The 7,135-nt window shown below is 48.9% G+C and overlaps 1 protein-coding gene across 2 annotated transcripts in view; it reads left to right on the top strand.

Moving 5' to 3' along the window:
* The first annotated feature begins 271 nt into the window (after window positions 1-271).
* PLS3 (plastin 3) overlaps window positions 272-7,135 on the top strand; it is a 48,979-nt gene continuing 42,115 nt past the window's right edge. Inside the window, exon 1 of one of the 2 annotated variants that reach the window (XM_085060535.1) lies at window positions 272-339. The gene's annotated coding sequence lies outside the window, so the exon portion shown is untranslated. Of the gene's footprint in view, window positions 340-6,355; window positions 6,380-7,135 lie in introns of those variants that run through there. The other variant, XM_085060538.1, reaches the window with a different exon arrangement.

Here is a 7,135-nt window from a genome sequence, read left to right as displayed (position 1 = left end):
ACGAGCGGGACTGGGCATGAGAATGGAAAAGACCATACACGCAGGGCATGAAAACGGATACAAGCAGGACTAGAGGGATGCAGGCGGGGAACGGCGGGAGGAAGGCACGGCAGAGCAGCCCGACGGCGGCAGCGGCGACGAGGACGGGGCGTGCTCTGGCTGGGGGCTCAGCTCTGCCCTGCCCTGAGTGACTCCCTGGCCGCCCACTCGCAGCGCGGGGCGCGGTGATGTGCGGGCGGGCGGCCCAATGGGGCAGGGGCGGCGGGGCCGGGGCGCGCCGAGCGCGGGAGCGGGCGGGGCTGGCGCGGCGGGACGGCTCAGAGCGGCGCGGCACGGACGGTGAGTGCTCCCGGGGCTCCTTCGGCGCGCCTCCAACTCGCCCAAAGTTGCGGGCGCTCGCCCCGCCGCTGGACGTGCGCCAGCCCGCGCCGAGCATCCCGGCCGAGGCGGCGGGAGAGGCGCCGACCGGCTCCGGCGGCTCCGAGGGGCCCGGCCCGGCCCTCGCTGCCGCCCGGCTCCGCTCTGCAGCAGGCGGGTGCCCGGGGGGGTCCCGGGGCGGCGGGGCGGGCGCGGAGCGCGGCGGTGGCGGTGGCGGTGGCAGCAGGACGCGGGGACGTGTCTGCCGGGCACGCTCCTGCCGCCGCTCCCAGCTCCCCGCGGCGATGAAAAGGCACTTGTCTGATTCATCCCCCTGGAAAACTTCACCCCCGGGCTGAGCCGGGGCGGGCCCGGCGCAGGGGATGCGCTGCCCGCGGAGCTGGGATGGAGCTCTGGCTGCGGCTGGTTCGGGCTTTGTGCGAGTTGGGAGAAGCAGAGCCCGGCCGAGGGGCGGGAGTGCCACTGCCCGCTGCGGGTTCCAGCAGAGCGGCACTCAAAAGGGGTTCGCTTTGCGTTTGGCTTTTATCTTTTGTGCGCGGTAGTATTCCCAAAGCAGAAAGTGTGAGGAAATGGGAGCGACTTGTCATCTAATTGAAGCGGGGTGAAATAAAGTGAAGTCGTGGGCCAGCTGTATGGGTTTATTTTTATACATCTCTAATTTGGACTGGGAGAGGAAGTGTCACCCCGCTCCCCCTAACAATGGCTTCTTGTTGGGAGCCTGGGAAGGGAAAGAGAAGAGCAGGGAATTTTTCAGGACTTAAAGCTTCAGGCTTTCCTCTGCTGGGGCACCCTGGTGCTGGCTGGAAGTATTCTAATGGATACCATCAAGTCCCAGTGCTCACAGAGGCAGCGACTCTGCAGGCATAGCTGTGCTCCAGTTATAAGTTTTTATCTAGGTAGAAATAGTGGTGAAACACGTGGATGGGAACCAGCCTCCAGTTAGTGCGTCCTTGGGACAGGGTGCATGTGTCTGCTCTGTAAGAGCATCTGTGCCTTCAAGCAAGGCATCATTTGGACTACCTGATTTCTTTTCAGGAGAGTTGTTGGAGTAGATCTGAGCAAATGCCATTGAATCAGCCTTTGAGGTTGTTATTGCTGTTACACAATTCCAGTGGAATGTGAGAGCTGGGCTTCCTGTTTTTGGTCAATCTGTAGAAGCGACTATAAAAGATAGTAGATATCTCAAATAAATTGCTTTTGCATGAGAACTTGGAGCTATTGTTTAACCCATAACACTTGTGACTTCTCCAGTGAGCCTGGTAACCTGAGAAGCAAAATCCTTAATGCAGGGAGACTTGCTCAGAGTAACTTTAAAGACAACAGCTGGAACCTGGATATAAAGAGGGAATAGTTACCGAGATCAGCATGTGCTGGTGCTGTGCATAATGATGTATAGAAATTCAATCTGTTTTGAAAAGAAATCTTGTGCAAAGAGGAGCTGCTGGTAGTTTGTAAGTGGAGAGCAGTGATTCAGGGGGATTAGTGGACACAAGGCAAGTCCCCTGGGTGCAATATTCTGCAGCTGATTTCTGCCCTGGGGGTGTTTGATGGCCTTATGTGGGGTATGTGCATGCAGAGACTTTAAATTCCAGAGCTGTTTGTTTGCATCTAAATAACTCTTAAAAAAAAGAGTAATAAAATAATTTGTTAAGTGAAGCCTTTTCGAAACACTGCTGTTATCACAGCATGTTATTCTTGCCAAAGATTTAACAATTTGAGGATGTTGCTTGGTTGTAACCAAGCTCCTTTGAAGGAATTTTTTGCTTGTGAAAGATGAATTACTCATTCTTTGTCTGAGTTAAGAGATCATAATGTGATTATTAAACTGAGTTATTCAGTGCTAGATATAAAGAATTGTGTTTAACCAGGGTCTTTGTTCTCTTATCAAAGTTAATCTGATGAAGTTTCCCCTTCCATAAAATACGCAAACATCTCCCCAGATTAAGGATGGCCCAAAGACCAGAAACCTATTTACCAGTTTTGGCTAGATGAGCTTTACCGTGGCCGGGGCTCTGGGGACTGATGACTTCATTAGGTATTTGGATAAATGCAGAGGAAGCCTTTCCCCTGGGGCTCCCTCACTGGCTTCTCCGCTCCGGGTTTCAATTGTTGTGAGATTAAGATGGTGAGTGAAGGAATTGCAGCCTTGTTAAATGAGTTTGTGCTGAATCCACTCATGCGGGATCTTCTAGTAACTCTTTCCTGTGTTTACTTGGCTTTCTAGTGCAGCGACTTGAGTGGCTTTGGAGAAGCGGAAATACAACAGTTCTAACTCGAGGAGGAGAGAGCTGCTCAGTGATTGATTGGAAGGGATGTTTGGGACAGTAATTCAGTGGTTGTGCTTAAGCAGCTGCTGGTGATCCAAGTGATCTGTGTGCCTTGTGAATGGCTTTATCTGCACTTTGTGTGTAGTAAAATTGTAAGTGCTCCACTTGGAGCTTCAGTAGAGCAGTTGCATTTTTGACAGTTCTTATAGCATAGTGCATGGGGAGAAGGTAAATACTTTTCTTTTACATGATTAGCAGTGAGTTTAGGGAGGGCGTACCCATCACATACTGTAATCCACTTCCTTATCTAAGCAGATGATGTGATCAGTAGCTCATTTCACAGCTGAGGTTGTCTTGGTGGTGATGTTTTAGGTGGTGGTAATTTATCTGGTGATGTGTCCCAACACACAGATAAGTGTTCTTGGTGATCTATTTTACATAGCATTAAATAATAGGTGGTGAAACACAAAGGGGCTGTGTTTTCAGTAGAGTCAAAGACCAAGTAAGTTCTGCTTCATATCTATGAGGTATTTCTTGTTTGTGGTTGGCGTTTGTTTGTTTTTTAAGTTGCAATGTTTTGCATATCTTTGCTTCATAAAATGCTGAAAGATGTGGATTGGAAATTCTCTGAGGACATTTGTCCCTCTTTAGATGCAGGCCTGTTAGCTTGATTTTGTTGCACGTGAATTGCCTGTGGCAGAGGAGGTGATGGAAAAGCTGCATCAAGTCTGCTTGCATTATTCCAGCACAGGTTTTGTGCAGATCCATCAGTGCCCTACAAAGCACAGTCCCGGCTCTCTAATAGGGCTCACAAGGGCAGCTCTTGACCTGCCGTGTTGGGAGGCAGTTTAACCCTGTGCAGGGATACTGTGATGCTTCTGATCACAGAGAGAGTGGAAAGCAGAGGTGGGGAAGGAAGGAAGGAGGGAGATGCCAGCTGCTACAGTGTTGCTGTGCAGTTTGCAGAGGGTTGGACAGGTGAAATTTATGCAGCTTCTACACTAAGCAGCAGAGGAAACATAGTTTAAGTTGATGTTTTGTGTAGGCTTTGAGTATTACTCGGCCTCCACATATGTTAGAGCACTAATTCAGCATAAAAAAAATCAGATTCTCATCTCTTCAGGACAGCTGTTTAAACATGTGACTGACAAGCTATCAACCTGCCTGGTGCAATAACAGATATTAATTTTTAACTTTAGGTTTCTTGTCAAATTGGGAATAGCCATAACTTGATATGTTAATATTTATCAACCAATTGCTGACCTTTGCCTGCTCAGGACATTTTGAAGTGAGTACTAGAGCTTATTAAGTAATCTGTGTATCTTTTTGGACATTGAACTCATGAAGTAATTAGAGTTGCTAATTTCATCAAAAAAGTCAAGCATGAATCCAGAAACTCCCACCAGCAGATGTGTGAAAGGTGGATACTGGATTTTAAAAGTTTACCAAATAGCCTTAATGCATATGCAAAGCAAAACATTCCTGAATATCTTTTCTTTTCAAGTACGTTGCAAAACGGAGATCATCTCTTTTAATGAGGGCGATGCAAGGCTGAATTAAACCAGTATTTGTTGAGTTGCTGTAACAAGTGTCACATCACCACCTATCCCTGGTCCCCAAGCCCCTTGATAGGCATCTGTTGACACCTTGGCACATACATTCCTGTTGGCACTTTGGGAATTGGATTATTGCTCAAACAGCAGTGGTTCTGTTTGTGGTGGGGAGGTCTTGGCAGAGCTCTGCCTGCAGCACTGCTGGTAGGGGAGGGCATGAAAGAACCAGTTCCCCTCTGCACATCCCAGAGTTGCTCAGGCTCTAATGCAGACTCAGCTATCCCTGTTTGCACCGTTAAAGCCTTTTTCCAGCCCAGAGGTGCCTGCTGCTCTTGCTGCTGGTGGATAAATGGGTGGGAAGTGGGCTCTGGGTGTTGTGGCTGGGAGTAATGATGCTCACTGGGCATCCTGGAGGTCCTCTGAGCAGCAGCAGCTCAGCTGACAGTGACTGGGCTGCTGTAATCTCTTTCAGCCATGTGACAGCTGGTCATGAATGAACTACTGTTGTGTCCTCTGCTCCATACACAGCGGTTTGGGTGTTCCTGTGGGTGTACTGTCTCTCTTGGATTTATTGAGTTAAAAATAGGAATCTCCACTGTGGTCTGTGCAGGGAGTAGGTATGAGGCAGGTGGTGCTTAGACACAGCAGCATTTAGTTCAGTTTCAGTCTTAGCAGCTGCCTGCTTTGTGCTCTTCAATGCTGAAGTTGTAGGTGATGGGTCAAGCCTGTCCTGTCCAGCCTTGCTAGTGTTTCCTGCCCTGGATGTCCTTCCTGCTTCCAGGTCAAGTTTCTCTGAAGTGGAGACTTGGATGAGCTCTTTCCCTGTGTTGAGATTGACTTGGAGTGCTGCAGAATGGTCTCTGAAAAGTCTTCTGGTTTGTGCAGATACTGCCCAAGTGAAAGGCTGAAGGTGTAGATTTCCTCTGCTTTACCTGGGTGGCATTTCCACACTGTGCCATCAGCATGGGGACAGGCTGGAGAGTGGGTGGGAGGAGAGGACATGCCTGTCTGCACTCCACTGGTGCCACACTCTTTGATCTGGAGGTGGTGGCATCGGAGGTGACAGAGCTCTTCCCTGTGGTGGACATGTGTGACATCAGTGCTGACCACAACTGACATCAGTGCTGGCGAGCAGCTGCCCTGCCAGCAGGACTGTCTGCTTGGCTGCTCTACAATCCCCTGGCAGTTCTGTTCCCATCAGGGTGTGGACCTCCCTGGGCAGGGTGCTGAGCTGTGGTGGCCAGTCAGGCCAGTCCACTCAGTGGCTGTGGCATCTGCTGGTCTCTTGGGAATCTATAATCTGTTGGCTTTTTTTTGGTAATAGATTAAAAATGCCAAGAATGATAAGCAAGTCCTGTCTGGCCTGCTTGGAAGAATTATATCATGTGTGCTCCTCTAACAGCTAGGGTTTCCCATCTGGGTTTGTGGGTTCATGCCTGGGCTACTCAAAGCTAGTTTTGCACTGGGTTTGTGAGTGGAGTGATGATGAAAAGGGAACTTCTGTGCCTCCAGGAGAGTTGCTATCAGCAGAGATTGAGCTATCCACAGTCATTCTATCCCTTTTTTTTTACTTTGCCAGCTGATTCCCATTTGTTTATCTCTTTCAGCAGCTGAGCCACGAGGGTGACCACTGCCCATAGAAATGCAGCATCCTTGGCAGGTGGGCTGCTTCCCTTAGGTTCCTTTCCTTGTGTCCCCGTGTGTTGGCTGATCTGTACTCTCCATTGCTGGACAAGCTGCACATTCCTGGGGGCAAATTGGCTCCTCTTGCAACACCCAGACTGTCCCCACGGGCTGTGGTGGCCTGTGCACTACTAACATTTGGGAGTTAGTATGGAAGAAATAAAATAATGATTGATTTGACATGCATCTAGGATGTGGGGAGCAGGGCAACTCTCTGAAATAGGAAGCTCTGGTTAGGGCTGCTGCCGATTGCTCATGTCAATCCATATGGGCCATATGCTTCTAACCAGTCTCCTTGTCTCATTTCCTTCTCTGAAATGCTTACAGCTGTTTCTCCTGCCTCTTCAGTAGGTTTTTTGTTCCTGTAAAAAGAGTGACAGCTCACAGATGCTGCTGGGAGTCCCCACTGAATAGCTGGGAAGAGAAACTATTTCTGTGATCTTCAAGAGAAGATAAAGTGTAGTGTCTCTGCAGGAGGTCTGATTAGTGATGTTTTAAGTAAGCTTTTTTGTTTCTTCTTTTTAAAGCTGGCAATAGACTTCACTGTCTCATTCACTGTTTCATCATCACACACTGCCCTTAGTGATGGAAGTGAGAGAGCAGGTAGTTGATGAGGTCCCTTATGAGTAGCACAAGGAAGGACAAAGTGATGTTGTTGAAGATCATTGAGGTGTTCAGCATCCAGTTTTGCTGCTATGCTTATAACACTTGGGTTAAACTTCACAGTGTTGCTTACATGTTGGCTTTTTTTCTGAAGAATTGAGGTTCATCATTGCTGGTCCTCCTCTTATCCCAGTGTACCATCTCTTTGTCCTGCCCTTTCTGCATTCTGCCAAGATTAGTAATTGCAGACTTCTGTCATTGGGTTAATGATCCAGCCCTGGTCAGGTGGAGAAGGAGCTCTGGAGATGCTGATGCCTATGCAAGAGTTTCACAGTTTATGGATGGGTGGTAAAGGGGCATCTGAAGACAGTGAGAGAAGCTGTCTGTACCTGCATTTAGACAGGTGACCTGTGCACTGCAAGGAACATGGGGCTAATGTGGCAAAGTAAATGGCTGTGTTGTGTTGGCTTGAATGCCAAGTTAAGACAGTGCCTATAACAAATAAGACCTAGTGGTATGTTATGTCTGAAGTCTGTGTGACCTTGGGTTCATTTAGGTGCTGAGAATACAAAATAATCTGCTTTTAGTGGGTTGGTTGCCGGTTGGCCATAAGCCCTAAATAAGCAAAACTTCTTTTCCAGTCCTCTGCTT

The sequence above is a fragment of the Lichenostomus cassidix genome, chromosome 4A (genome assembly GCF_008360975.1).
Source record: "Lichenostomus cassidix isolate B80296 chromosome 4A, HeHo_3.0, whole genome shotgun sequence".
NCBI classification, from domain to species: Eukaryota; Metazoa; Chordata; class Aves; order Passeriformes; family Meliphagidae; genus Lichenostomus; species Lichenostomus cassidix.
This window is presented reverse-complemented; position numbering and strand designations above follow the sequence as displayed.